The sequence below is a fragment of the Amblyomma americanum genome, chromosome 5, assembly GCF_052857255.1.
Source record: "Amblyomma americanum isolate KBUSLIRL-KWMA chromosome 5, ASM5285725v1, whole genome shotgun sequence".
NCBI classification, from domain to species: Eukaryota; Metazoa; Arthropoda; class Arachnida; order Ixodida; family Ixodidae; genus Amblyomma; species Amblyomma americanum.
This window is the reverse complement of record NC_135501.1, coordinates 105,380,223-105,394,994: the sequence shown is the minus strand read 5'-3', so window position 1 is coordinate 105,394,994 and position 14,772 is coordinate 105,380,223. Positions and strand designations below refer to the sequence as shown.

At 48.5% G+C, this 14,772-nt stretch overlaps 1 long non-coding RNA gene and 1 other non-coding gene across 2 annotated transcripts; one reads left to right on the top strand and one right to left on the bottom strand.

The window, feature by feature from the left end:
• Positions 1-851: 851 nt before the first annotated feature.
• Positions 852-2,792, bottom strand: LOC144134891 (uncharacterized). The gene is made up of 3 exons (XR_013315292.1): positions 2,758-2,792; positions 1,751-1,779; positions 852-957 (listed from the first exon to the last, which is right to left on the bottom strand). It is a non-coding gene; the product is annotated as an uncharacterized LOC144134891 (long non-coding RNA).
• An 8,459-nt stretch (positions 2,793-11,251) lies between these two features.
• On the top strand, positions 11,252-11,323 carry TRNAS-ACU (transfer RNA serine (anticodon ACU)). The gene has a single exon. It is a non-coding gene; the product is annotated as a tRNA-Ser (tRNA).
• Positions 11,324-14,772: the final 3,449 nt, after the last annotated feature.

The window sequence follows — 14,772 nt, the reverse complement described above, 5'->3', positions numbered from 1 at the left end:
CGGGTGCCTTAGCGTTTTTCCTCCATAAAAACGCAGCCGCCGCGGTCGGGTTCGAACCCGGGATGAGAGATTGCAAGAAGCAATATTCCGCGCTGTTTGCCATGTAGATCGAGAGGTCCGTTACGAAACGCGAGCGGCTTTGTGGCACCCTGACGTCATCCTCCAGTAGCCTAGACCCACCAGTTTCTACATTAGTTCGCTGTTGTGGGGCCTCGAGCTTAAAAAGCTAGAGACATCAAATTTTGGCTTGTGTGTTTTCAAATTTCAAATCATGCGTTAGACATTGATTTCAGGGATCAGTGCGGCTACTCCCCTGCGACCACTGAATAACTTATTACTGCATTTCATCTCTTATGCTGTTTCGGTTTCCGTTACCGTCCCAGAGAAAAGTAATCAGCAAGTGGGATTTGGGTCACAGCCGTCTAGGGGCGCACCTGGGGCACCACTAAAGACTATAATCTCTGGAAATGTTAGCACAAGAGATTTCCTTGCCTTATCGACATAGACTGAAAGCTTGACGGGTACCACAAGCAGTCCGTCATATGACTAAGGAACACAATCTGTCGCCTGGTTACTTTCTGGCAGACATGATAGCACACGATTGTTTCGATGCCCAGAGATCTCCATATCTCCTGTTTCACAATACCGCAATCTGGGTAGCTAGTGTCGTTCAACAGCTCTGAACAAAGGCGTCCGTCGATGCACCATCGTTGGCAGCCTTCACGTTTCTTTAGCCATGGCGCTCCTATCTAAGGGTTTGCGCGTCAGATATATGCCGCACAGATTTGTAGAGGCTTCGTAGTAAAGAATCTGCCGCAGGTTCTAGCAGAATTGTGGCATACGCACCCGGGGGCTTGCGGGACTCGAGGGCGTCAACGCCGGGCTCAGTTCGGAGGACCGGGGTGATCGTAGTGAGGCCGCCCGTTTCATTGGTCTTCGTCTCTGAATAATCGTCAACTGGAGAAATTTCAGGACGAAAATTCAGTTTTAATTCAAAGGCCTCTTGACACAGGAAACTTTTTTTGATGAACTTCAGCGGACATTAAAGAAACAATGAGTACAAGTTCATTTATTTTGTTCACAGTAAAATGCAATAGGGCTTGATATTTATTCCTCTCCTGTCGTCCTCTTAGCGCCAAAGACGCTAGTCAGAAATTTGGAGCTTAATAGGAAATGTTTTTTCTCCAGTCATTTGAAACCCTTGAAGTTAAGGATGACGTCGAGAGGATGATAGAGTCCGTGATCACTGGCTGTAAGTCGGTCGCCACATGGTCTCATCTCAGATATGCATAAATATCTATTGACGTCGGCGCAGTTTGCTTGAGGAGCGGTCAGTGCAGGCAATACAAGTATTTAATTTTTAGGCATTCATAAAAGCTTCGCTGCTAATGAATTTAGTCGGCTTCACGTAACAATCAATGTATATATGCCTGCAGTCCTCTTCACTTTTTTCTTGGTGTCCTTTTAGCACAATTTTGACTGAACTCAAAAATAACCAAGTTAAACGAGCCCGTTGCGTTTTATGTCAATTAACGAAACAAATTGAAGCATTAAAGTGATTCCTGAAGGCAATATTTTCACAATACTCAATTGCATGCGTATATCCTGTGATTGGCGCATTTACACAAGTGAAATTCCGATATGCTTTTGAGGCAATGTGGACGTTAATAAAGCTCTGAGACGAGACAAAAGGCCACACCATAAGTTAGCACTCTACCGATGAGAGAACGGATTTACGCGCAATACTCACGGATAACAAGGACGCGCGCGATGGTCGGTCTGCGGAGCGAAGGAACAAAATAGGCGTGTTTTAAGACGAGAAATAAGAAAAAGTGTTGGAAATATTTCCATCAGATGCCGGCGTCAATAACGCAATGTAGTGCTTCTAATTGATCACCTGCAGGGACGAGAGGGAAATTACCATAGCTCGATAGGCATATCGACATTCAATGTCTAATCTCTAGTTGGACATAGCAGCACAATATGCCGTAGACATGTATCTCTAGCGTGGGGTTTGATATTAATGTGGACGTCGCCCCTTCTGCAGCCCTGATGGCCGAAAAGGGATACATTTGGATGAATGCGATAGGAGAAGACGCATTCTCTAAAGCACCCACTTCATTACCTGCAGCGACCGCGCCCATTATAATGCTCGCGCGCACAGTACCCTCTGGGGTCGCATGCTCATACAGGTCACTAGATAAGACGGCTTGGCCATATAGGACGTTCACAAGAATGAAGACGAGACAGGCGTAAACTAACAACTTGTGTTTATTGGAGAACACAAAACATTTACTCTGCTAGTTAGTTTGAGCCTGTCCAGTCCTCTTTGTTGTGAACGACCCATATGCGCAACCCACATACCTATTGGCATAGACTAACTTGCCCAGCAACGCATGAACGACACCTTTTCTATCATAAGCGGCGCGGATGTCGCAACTGGCCCTCATAACGCGAGCTCAAGATGCCACCCCCGACTGGAGGCCACCTAAGACTCGCCCCAGCCCCAGCTAGTCCCTTTCCTTTTGTGGCAGTAAAGTTGTAACCACCACAACCATCGCAGCCCAAAGCTCCCAAGTCCATCAATATGGCCGTGGCGACAAGCAAACCAGAAGGAAAGGGAAGTGGGTGATGTTGTGGAAGAGCCCTGCCCGGTCACGGGTTCCGCTTAGGCTTGGCGCATTCGAGCCTTAGAATGGGGCTTTCGCCTAGCGTGGGTAGGCGTCGAGCGCCCTAGAACGATAGGATCTCGCTTACCCGCACGTTGGATACAGAAGCGGGCGCCGTGTAGGCCAATGTCTCGCTAGTGTCAGGAGAGCACGAAACAAGCAGCTTGCCGCGGCCGTGACGTTTTCTTCTTCTTGTTCTTCTTCTTCTTCTTCTTCTCCTCAAGTAATATGGCAGATACCCACGTGGGGGGATTGGCCAAGGTATAGGGTAGAATGCCAATGAAGCATTCTTCTTGTCCTTGTTCTTCCTCGTCTTCTACTTGGGATTCTATAACGTCATTTTTTTTCTGGGTGGGGGGGGGGGGGGGGGTGTGCAAGTCGGAGAGAGGGGGAGTGAAGATATAGTAGAGTAAGAAGTCATATATCGTAGAGAAAATGCAGTCTGTAAAATGCGTGTCTGCTGTACACATACTGTGTTGGGTGCCCACTCAACCATCACAAAATTCCACATTACGGCCTGTTGCACACACATGGAATTTTACTTTCAAAAGAGAATATTAACAGATTACGACACAACGAGAGAAATAGCATAGCACAGGGAAGAAAGCATAGGAGGGCACATTATGCGATTTCGCGCCGGCGTCCGCCACAAAAGTCGCCGAATGGTGCCGAGAGCAATCACGCAAAGCAAAATCGCACACTGAAGAATTTAGATAGTTTTGCATGAGAGGCTTTCTAGTACGGGAGTTGGTAATTCTAAACCCGAAAAACTGTTCTCAACGACATTTAATGCGAGAACACCGGACTACACACACGCGATCTAGTGCCCGTTAGTCAGAATGTTGACAAAAGTCACCAGAATTAGGACAGACGTTAAGCGCATGATTACGTGCGTACCAATAAAAGCACCATGACAGCGACAATAGTTGTGCATTTGGTGAAAGAAGTGACACAGACACATGTAACGGCAGCGTTGATTCTAATTGCAATCGCATTCGGTTTCATCATAAGGATGACCTAAGTGCCCTCATAATTTTTGTGGTATGCATGCGATCGCGAGTACACATAATAAGATCCCAGACAAAATATACACACTGAATTTTCTGTAGGACTAAGGTTGTGTAGAACAACAAAGTAAATCTAAAGCAGGGGATAGAAATTTTTAATTGAGGTATTACAAGTGCATGTTAGCACATTTGTAAGCACATAATGTCAGGTTTCCGAGAACGGTGGTTTGTAACCTATGCAACATATTTGTTACTGAGAGAAATGGATCGAAACGCGTTTATTGGAATACTATCTGACTGCTTAAATTGCGCGAAATTTGGGAATTTTGAAATAAATACGGCTGAAATTCGTTATAGAAACCGAGAAAGACTTCCACCTGCTCCATCGATTAACGCATAGGGGCGGGCGTTCCTGTGCCCGCTTTTGTCGTCTCACGAGTAATGTGTGGGACACGTAACTCCACCTCACGCAGTCAGAAATAGCAAGGCTAGAATCAATAGCATGAGCGGTTTACAAAATGGCACTTGAACTACAGAAGAGAGCATCAACATCGCGCCGCATGTGTCTCAGTATATCCACAACACGCTCCAAGCAACAGGGCAGGCGCAGAGACTGTCACAGCTCAACCGCCTCGCCATCACTTGAACAAGCCAGACCTTTCTGAGCAAGATACACTCACAGTTCTTTACACGGTCTACCAAAGGACGGAACTAAGTCTACCGATCCGCAAGAAGATCTGTGTCTATCAAATAACCAGAAATATGCATCCGACATTTAACCCGGAACGAGGAAACGCCAGAGCCGAAAGCCTGGGCAAGAAATCGCATGGCCGCCCAGATACGCTCTACGCGAATGTAGCCGGTCCACACCAAGGGCGGATGGCCATCGCCGTTACGAATTCCTAGGGCAAACTAGTCAACTGCGCGTCAGTGCGCACGTCCACGCCCAATAAAGCAGAGGAGGCACCCATTGCGCTAGCGCAAGCTACCAACCAAAACACCAATGTACTGACAGACTCCCAAATTCGTGCAGAAATATTAGCAAAGGACAAATACATCAATCATGTGTCGTACTCTTATGGGCCTGTCACACTATGCCAACAGTTAGCCAATTCGGTCTGCCAGAACCGTGTCGTCAAGATCTCTGGCTCTATGTCACACTGCGCCGAATAAAACAGTCGGCCGAGTGTTGGCGTCGGCTCCAGGTTTTCCACAAGACGGCTGTTGGCCGATGGTCCGCCAACTCCCATGTCACACTAGCGAGACGACGTGCGAGACCTCCCGCCGACTTCGCCCTTTGTGCTTCTCAATCTTCTTTCGATATTTCCTGCTATGCGGAATTCATGGCCGGGACCCGCTTCATTTTTACTCTTGTATATAAATCCCACCATAGTAAAACAAGCTTCTTAACAATCGTAATTATGAACCTTGATCGAATGAAGCCCAGTACTGATCGGTACTGATTGCTGGGTCAGAAAGGCATGGCTACAAAAATAAATCCGGTCGCTCGCGTGTAAACAAGACTGGACATATTATTTAAGGCTAAAATAATAATAAAAATTCTCAACCACGCGGATTCGAACTAGGGAAGTTCAGATCGAGAACCTACTGCTGGACCCATGACGCCATGGAGAACAGAGCGATTCGGCGCCTCCGGAAGTGCATTTAAATATCAGTCTGAAGTGTGACACTCTCGACAGAATTCAAGCAGGCGACACATGTGCGAAAACTCGGCCGGCGCGCTGCACCGCTTGCCGCTCGCCAACTACATGCCGCCCCACTGCAAGCAGGGACATACGGAGCAGCATGCATCTCTGCGCCGCTCGCCTCAAGCATGCACTCGAGCTCAAAGCGTACGCTTTGCCCCCGCGCAGCACTGACTGACCACAGCTGCTTGGCTTGGTGTTGAAGTTCGCACCATAAAAGACAAAATAGCCATATTATGAGAAAGACCACCTGCTATATACGAGCAGCGACAAACCATGCTTGCGCTAGTAGCGAGATTTCTGCAACGGCACCGCAGGCGACGAACTACGCTGTTTCCCGGCGGCCCTGGTCGTCGTTAAGCTTAGCTGGTTTCGCGTCGATGCCGGAGCCTGTCTGGTGAATGTTTTAGCTCGGTGACCGACCTGGCGTAGGCACAGCCGGCAGAATGGTTTTGTCGGCGTCGCGGGCGTCAAAACATATCACACTACGAAGAGATCTGGTCGTTGGTCGAGTTGATGTCGTTGTCGGCCTAGTGTGACAGCTTGGTCTGCCACAGACACGGTCTGCCACAGACACGGTCTGCCGACACGGTCGGCCGATCATCGGTGTCGTTGTCGTGTCTGCGTCGGCATCGTGTCGGGCTAGTGTGACAGGCCCTGTAGCAAAACAACCTCCTATTCAAATCTCGATCATGTGGTTATCCGGGACACATGGAACGTACGGGAGGGAATGATGCCGCCTGTCGGCACGCTTGAGCTCTTTTACATCTGGATCCTCCTCTAGGCGAAGGGGCAGAGGAGGACGTTGCAAGCCGATATTTAGCTTCGCCAAACACCTACAGGCCTACAGACAGGCCAGACAGAAAAACCCACAGCAATTTTGAAGATGGTTCATTCCTTTTTTTTCGGAGGTGTTCAGACCTCTCCAAACGTGGTGATGAAGGAGGAGACCACCGATGTTGCCGCTGATGAAACGAAGAAATATATTTACAGAAATATACAAAGGCAAACTCTAAGTTACACATTACAACTCGCACCGATCCAAACTAAATTAAATGAGAAATATTTTCACTGATAGAGATAACTTTACATTGTCTTACTTATATCAACTAAAGGCATTAGTTGAAGCCTAGCTGCTGTGAAAGTTACGTGCTAAGCAGGGCGCCTCTACCTAGTTTGATATCTGATGATCTTGCGACATTTTAAGGGTTGCATAAATAAAGAAGTTACGGCGGTCAAGTTTCGAGGCACACCATAGATTTCGCTTCGCCAGTAAAGTTTTTATACCATGTAGCCACAACCCCTGATGGTTGGGCACAATCGCGAACCAAGGCTTGCCTAAATAGAAAAAGAAGCACAAGAAAACATTCAGGACACCCTCTCCACGCGGAAATCGTTGCCCTCTTTGTGTGATGCCCTCTTCTTTTGCACGTGCATCCTCGCGTCCGTCAAGTCACCGTCGCACCTGTGTGCCACGTCTCGAAGGATGCTTGCCCTTTTCGGTAATTTGAAGGACCATTAATTTGGTGGCTAATCGCAGAAGTGGCAGATGGCGACGCGCAAGAAAAGGGAAGTGAGCCCCGCGAACCTTCGTTACCGTCATTAATGCCAGAAAACGAAAGGGCCCCTCACAAATCTCTTCTTAGGTCCTCATGTTCCTGCGGAAGTGGTTTACAGATCCACTGACGTGTGAACGCCAGACCAGATCGAGCGACGACGCCGGTAGACTGCTGTCGTTCGTAAGTGCTACGCGTGCTTTCTTGGCGCCCCGGCAGATGCCCGCGATGAACAACGCTAGTAGTCCTCCGCCGTCGTAGCTACACTGCTAAGCCGACAATGACTTCCACACTTTTGGGTATGTTTGCGGCGGAACCCCGGGCGCGGTGCTCCGAGCGCTCTCCGTGTAGGCCGCAGGCATATAATAACCTCAAGCTAACGTAATGATAAGAAAACTAAACGGGGCGGTAAAGAAGGCGCAGTCTTATACCCACACCTTACAAAGTTTATGTAAAGGCGGAAGAACACACCCTTCGCCGAATACAAATATACGCTCCCATAACACCAATTAAAGTCCACGAAATGTGCCTCTCACTCTAGGCACCAGAGTGCCAAAGCTGTGGAGAAATAGCTACGGCTTTTCACATGTAGTGGGAATGCCAAATCAACTGTGCTATTGAGAGACTTTCTATTCCCAATTCTCAGCAGTGGGAAGCCATTCTGCACAGCAAGGACCCTCACCAGCAACAAGGACTGGTTTGCAGGGCTTACGCTGCGGCTCCGGCCATTAGGCTGCCGGATTTGGCGGATCAGCCAAGATTAAGAGAATTGCCATTCATTAAACAAATTATTAAATCAATCAATCAATCAATCAATCAATCAATCAATCAATCAATCAATCAAGCAATCAATCAATCAATCAATCAATCAATCAATCAATCAATCAATCAATCAAAGCTTTACAAAACCGACCACCAGAATGCCATCGGTCAAGCGCTCGATCATTAGCCACATCGTGACGTCTGGACCATCGGTCTTTGCTCACCCGGTGATGGCTGGCCGGAGAAAAGAAGATAATTGGTTATCAAAAAATGAAAGGCGGCGTAACTCTCAGTTCTCGGTGGGCACCTCAACCGAGCGTAAGGGAAGGGAGGAAGGTGAGAGAGAAATAACACAGAGAGAGTAGTGCCGGAGTCGAGGCAGCTGGTATACCTTCGGCCACCTGGTGACCTTTAGCGTGCAGTGACGTCGTGCAGCGCTCGGGAAAACATTTGAAATTACTTTTTAGAAAAAGAAATGGCGCAGTAATTGTCTCACACCTCGCTAACCACCCGAATTGCGCCGTAGGGGAAGTGAAGAAGGCGAGAGTGAAAGAAAGAGAGAAAAAAAGGACGTACAGCATTGGTAAAATTGCGACCACCTGAGTATCTTTAACGTGTACTAACTCAGATCGCACAGCACACGACCGCCTTTTGCATTTTACCTCAATCGAAACGTGTGGTGTTGGCTCACGTTTCGCTGAAGGCAAAAAAGTCTCCCGCTCTCTGGCAACATACCTACGAGGGAGGCCTAGATTACCCCTAGAAAAAAACGGGCCCTTCATGGGACATTCTCCTGCAACACCTGCTCGCCATCCTAGGGAACGAACGTTAACTCCTCCCAAAAAGCGCGGACTCTGACATGGGTGGTTTCTGTCTGTCTGTTGTTGCCAGGAAAAAAGAAAAGGAAAGCGCACAGGCTTGCCCACTGGCTGAAGACGAGCCACAATCGCTACCACATGCAGATAGTAGGAGAGTTCAAAGATGGGATAGAAAGAGAAAGGTTTAAATAAATGTTTTAGTATGTTATAAATAAATAGCAAATAAATGCTACATAACACTTACAGTGGCCATTTAGGCGTAGTGTGTTTGTCTGTCTGCCTCTCTGTATGCCTGAAGCCAGTTTTGAGGCAGGCTGCTCACCTTCACACCATGTGTTGGGCTGCGTGCCCAGGTATATCTTTATACATATACATACACCTAGCAACCTGTCCACCGTGTCAGACGGCAGTTCTTATGGTGAGCGGCAGCCCGGGAAGGCGCACCTGGGTGGCCACCCATAGCAAGAAACTCAATTCCCGCCGTCTGAACACCGGAACCGAAATGAAATACCAACTGCTAGCACATCTAATTTGCATTCAACCTGACTACGCAAATCGACAATCTTTTTGTTCTCACTCTCTCCGCAGGGAAACGCGCCCATAGCGGCCGGGTTCGAACCCGAGTACTCCGGCTCATTAGCTGAGCGCCCGAATAACTGAGCCACTCCGATGCGTCCACTCCGAATGGCACAAAAAAAAGATTCAGGATACTGTAAAATATGGCGTGATTGCCACGCACTCACTGCCCACAATCTACCTGACCGCTATGAAATCCTCACGTTCAAGACTTCACATCAGATCCGCCGGTCTGCACGATCTGAGATTTACTTAGCGAAACCGTACCATCGGATTCCTGTAGAGCCCGCTGACATTCCGAATTCTGCCTTTACCACCCCCTTTGACCTTTTCTAGCATGTGAGGGTACCCCGCACTGTTTTGCGCTGCACTTACATTGCAGCAAACTATCAACGAGGTTACCCGAGATCTCGACTTCGTGCTCAGATGCCTCGGTGACCTCAGCGCATGCAGCAAGCTCCACCGCACCTGAAAATGAAGCTTATCTTCTTCCCCTCTTCTACCAGCTTTGTGATTATGCACTCGTGATCAGCCGGAACATTTGCCTTCGGTGTCACTACCATCTGCTTTCTCTGCCAAATTATTTCTTCGCAAAGCATCAGGGCTCTATACTGCAAGGCCAAGACAATTAAAAATTTTCCACTCGTCACAGCACTGAAAAAGCTCCGGGAGTTGTTGGGCCTTCCCAGTTTTCAGATCGTTTTCTTCTTAAGTGTGCCCAGTTCCTGGAGTCACCTCACTGACTTTGACTGCCAAAAAAGATCCATCTGTGCCTCTCCAGTGGACTGACATTTCCGTATGTTCAATTGTTGTTACCAAGAAAGTAGTCGCGGACACCAATAAGATTTTATATGCAATGCTATTCTATGCTATGCTATGCAGTTCTCGAGGAGCACATCTACGGCTGGCATTCGGGTTTCTGCTCACAGAAGCTGAAACCATATTGACCTGATTGCAGCCGATCTGGCCGACAACTCCTGGTAGTGTACCTAGCTACCAAGCACTTTCGCCACTTACTGCAACGCTGAGATTTTCACGACGTTAGAGATAATCACTTGAAGTTTTCTGCCACCAGAGTCACAGGACCTACAGTACACCCGAGATTCACCGACGGAGTTTAAACTGGACTTTACTGTGGATCACTGTCACGTCAACCACCAGAGTCACAGGACCTACAGTACACCCGAGATTCACCGACGGAGTTTTAAACTGGACTTTACTGTGGATCACTGTCACGTCAACGCGCCGGAAAACTGCTGCAATTGGCCTCTAGGATATTTAAATAAAACAGACCAGCAGCAAACTTGCCAAAAGATGTCGAACTCCTCGCTTTCGTCACTATACAGAGACACCTAGCGGCAAAAAATAAGAGACGAGAGCATTCATTCAACGCTAACATAGACTTCTCCGCCAAACACAGTCTCTTTATTAGCGCTTCACATCATGGGAGGAACACTTGACTTCAGCGTGGCCACGCAGTACTGCTAGCATGCCTGGCACAAGCCTTGGGGAATTACTCATGATGACCTGAAGATCGAATTTTCTTCAACAGCTAAGAAAGCGGATTATAGGCGCATCTATGTTGTGGTGCTCGGAGTAACGTCTACCGCCTGGAATCGCTAAATGATCATACGGACATCAAAGAATTAAAAAAAAAATTTCCGAAGTGAATTACGACACAACAGTCCTGGACGGAATCCATAACATCTTGTCCAATAGGAGACTGCTGCGTCCACGTAGCCACGGCAGTATGTTTTACTGCACGCTTTGGTTCTGCGGTTAAAGCAATCAAGAAATGCATAATGTAGGCTCGCGGACATCACTAGCCACGGAGTCGTTCCAAATAAGACAACACAAATTTTCCTGCAAGTAAAAACACAACAGCGCATTTCAGCACGATATGACCGTAGTTACAGTACAATGAAATGTAGTATAAAAGCAAGACATGAACATTGAAAATCAGTGCAAATCTAACACTTGGCGGGAATAAGTTCTTCAAAGAAGGTTTTGTTTCCGTTCAGCAATGGCTCACTCTTGCGACGGAAGAAGTCTTTTTGAAGCTATACGCCAAAATTAAAGCAAATGAAATAATGATTTTAGCTGCATTAAAAGTGTGTATGCGGCACTGTTTAAAACTGCCGATGTCAAATCTTACCCGCCGCGGTGGCTCAGTGGTTAGAGCGCTCGACTACTGATCCGGAGTTCCCGGGTTCGAACCCGACCGCGGCGGCTGCGTTTTTATGGAGGAAAAACGCTAAGGCGCCCGTGTGCTGTGCGCTGTCAGTGCACGTTAAAGATCCCCAGGTGGTCGAAATTATTCCGGAGCCCTCCACTACGCACCCTTTTCTTCCTTTCTTCTTTCACTCCCTCCCCTATCCCTTCCCTTACGGCACGGTTCAGGTGTCCAACGATATTTGAGACAGATACTGCGCCATTTCCTTTCCCCAAAAACCAATTATTATTATTATTATTATTATGACCAATTATTATTATTATTATTATGATTATGAATAATAATAATATTAATTGGTTTTTGGGGAAAGGAAATGGCGCAGTATCTGTCTCATATATCGTTTGACACCTGAACCGCGACGTAAGGGAAGGGACAAAGGAGGGAGTGAAAGAAGAAAGGAAGAATAGGTACCGTAGTGAAGGGCTCCGGAATAATTTGGACCACCTGGGGATCTTTAACGTGCACTGACATCGCACAGAACACGGGCGCCTTAGCGTTTTTCCTCCATAAAAACGCAGCCGCCGCGGTCGGGTTCGAACCCGGAAACTCCGGATCAGTAGTCGAGCGCCCTAACCACTGAGCCACCGCGGCGGGGCGTTATTATGTCAAATCGTGTTTTAAATACAAGGAAAGGGAGATAGACACAGATGCGTAGAATAACGGGAAACTCTCAAGTGATCATCACAGTAGACCTTCAGAAGACGACACATTTGTTCGCAGGGTTGAGTGGTTTGCCAACGCTGCAGAAGAAAGCTTCGCAGAAGGCAGCCACGTGCCGCACAGCGGAGCAGTCGTCACACAGGGCCTCCGAGTTCCCGCGGCAGCAGATGTAGCACCAGGTGGCGAACAATAGCTGTGCCTCCGTCATGCTGCTGAATTTCGCCAGCTTGGACCGGGAGCCGTGCGTCTCGAATGCATTCGCCAGGACTTCCAGGGACGCCACGACACGCAGCGCTGCCAGCCTACATCTGGCACCCGTGGCCTCTAGGCAGTTGAATGCGGCGTTTATTGCGCTGGCCGTCGTCTTAGCTCTGGCGTAGCGGAGGATAGAGACGTTGGCACACGCCTCTGCCACGTGAGCGCCGAACGCCCCGTAGTTGACAGCGTCAACGAGGCCGAGGTCGTACAGCGGAAAGGAAAGGATGTTCGGGGCCAGGACGAAGTCTCCGCCCCAAAGGGAGTAGGACCAGAAAGTGTGGATGTCGTCCCAGCCGAGCATGCGTGGCACGGGGTAGATTTTCTGAAGCCGCGTCATTCTCCAAGCGGCTTGCCAGTTTCTTACGAGGGAGAGTGTCATGTCCGGCACTGAACTCGTTGGAGTCTTAGACTTCACATCCGAATCCATCGTTGTGTTCAACGTGCTGTTTACAGTGGCGAGCGAGCTCCAATGGATTATCGAGGAGGTGCAGGTAGAGTACGGTGGTTTCGAGGAAAGTCGAGAGGCGAAGTTTTTACTGATGGCTAAGGGGATGAGCACTACACCTCGACGGATTTCAGGACGAAATGCTTGGGAATGGTAGGAAGCGAATATGTAGTCACCAGCGGATTTGTAGCCGAGCTTAAAGCACCAGCGTCCGTGATGGTATTTAATTACGTCTTAATTGGTTGTGGCATAGCCATTGAAAGAACGGTAGAATAGGCCGACCATCTGGGCGATGCTTTGGCCAGAGGTTAGCGGATTCATGTCCTTGCTGGTGGCCTCTGTCATGTCATCTACTGCGTTGGCAACCAGCTCCACGTACACCGAGTACCTCCGGCTGGGCCTCCAGGCGCCGCAGACGTAGACGTCGACGTTGGCGGAAGGGTCTGCGGACTGGTTGACGGACTCCGCCATGCGCATGGCGAAATCTTCGCTAGCGGGACTGGTTCATAGCAAGGGCTGCTTCTGGGGAGTTTGTGCGAAAAAAGGAGGAAGCAGGCACCGGCAACGACTGCGGTGGCGAACGCAGCGGCGATGCTGATGCGGGGTGCGAAAGGAACCTGCTTCACACGGTGAGAGACAAGGCGCTGGTACAGGGCCCGGGTGACTGCGAAATGCAACGGACAAACAATTCTTTATGTTAATGCTCTACTCATTGTTTCTGCACATTTTCTCTTAATATACAGCGCTTGTGCAAAGCATATAAGTCAAGGCATTTGCCTTAAACCTTGGTGCGGTGCTGCTGAAACATCCATGAAACTCTTATATTTCGGAGAAGTGAGAAAGTGCACCCTATTTCGCGTACACCAGGGGCATCAAAAATGCATTTCAGGGAGACTGAGGACAAACCAAAACCAATTTATGTGGTCATCAAAACTGAATTATGCGGCGCTTCTTGAACATCTTGCTCTTTCTATATTCCAGCAAAACAGAGGTTAGTTGCGGACAAAACTGAGTCAATAAATCTTCCCGCACCTGACCCAAACTCGTGACATCGACATCAAAAAACAAGTGGCTACAGATCATCACTGTGATGTGAATGCAGGCGGAGCCTGCCTCCAGGAATCCGCGACACAAAATGATCTGCTGATGCGCCACAGATTATTTGTGCAGCTGACCGGTGATTGTAAGACGTGAATTCAATTTTTGAACCATTTCTTGCTCGCGAAAGCTTCGCTTTAATTGAAAGAAGCGTTATTGTCCTCACATTGCGGGAATCTATCGACAAAGAGGGTAACCTACATTTGTATTCAGTGTCCCGCTTTAGATATCGCGCGCAAAAAAACCTAAAAGAGCAAAGCTCGCCGGGTTAGTGCATTATTCAGCGAAAACAAGTTGCAGTTGACGGCGTTTCCAGCAGGTAAGGCGGGTGTGGTGCAAGGATGCAACGAGGGTTATAACGCTGGCACAAGTATATTTACACGGTGCGATGCACGCGACGAGCCAACCTGACACACAAATAGCTACTTGGCTTTGCTTTTCAATTTCGCGCATTATCAACTACTTGGCTTCGCCTCTGGTAGTGTATATTACCCACTACCACAATCTTTTCTCACTATTGCTCCCCCTGTCCTCCTGTCCTCTCCCGGTTCCTTTATTCCCGCTAGCCGCAGCTTACGTGCTTCAGGTTTCGATGGCAGATGCCGCGGCTAGCAGCATCCTTTCTTCCATTGGTATTTTAATAAATAGCCACTAACAACAACAACTTCGCCTCTCTTTTCAGACAAGTTAAGCTACTTAGCCCGTTTGGCTACTGGCTTTCGCCGCTTTATGAGACAACGCCACCAAGAAAGGTATGGTCTTGCACGTTCAGGTCCTTCACAGCCTGTCAACGCAGCATTAAAGTTCGCAGCTGCGTCCTTTGAGGAATATAAATGGCGCAGTAACTGTCTCCAATGTCGTTGGACGTCTTAGCCGCAGCCACAGGTGGCTTGAGGAGGAGGAAAGGGGGTAAAGGAAAGACGCAAAGCAGCGCCGTGGGGCGAGGAGGGAGGGGGTTGTAGGCAGGAAGGTGGAATTGAAAGA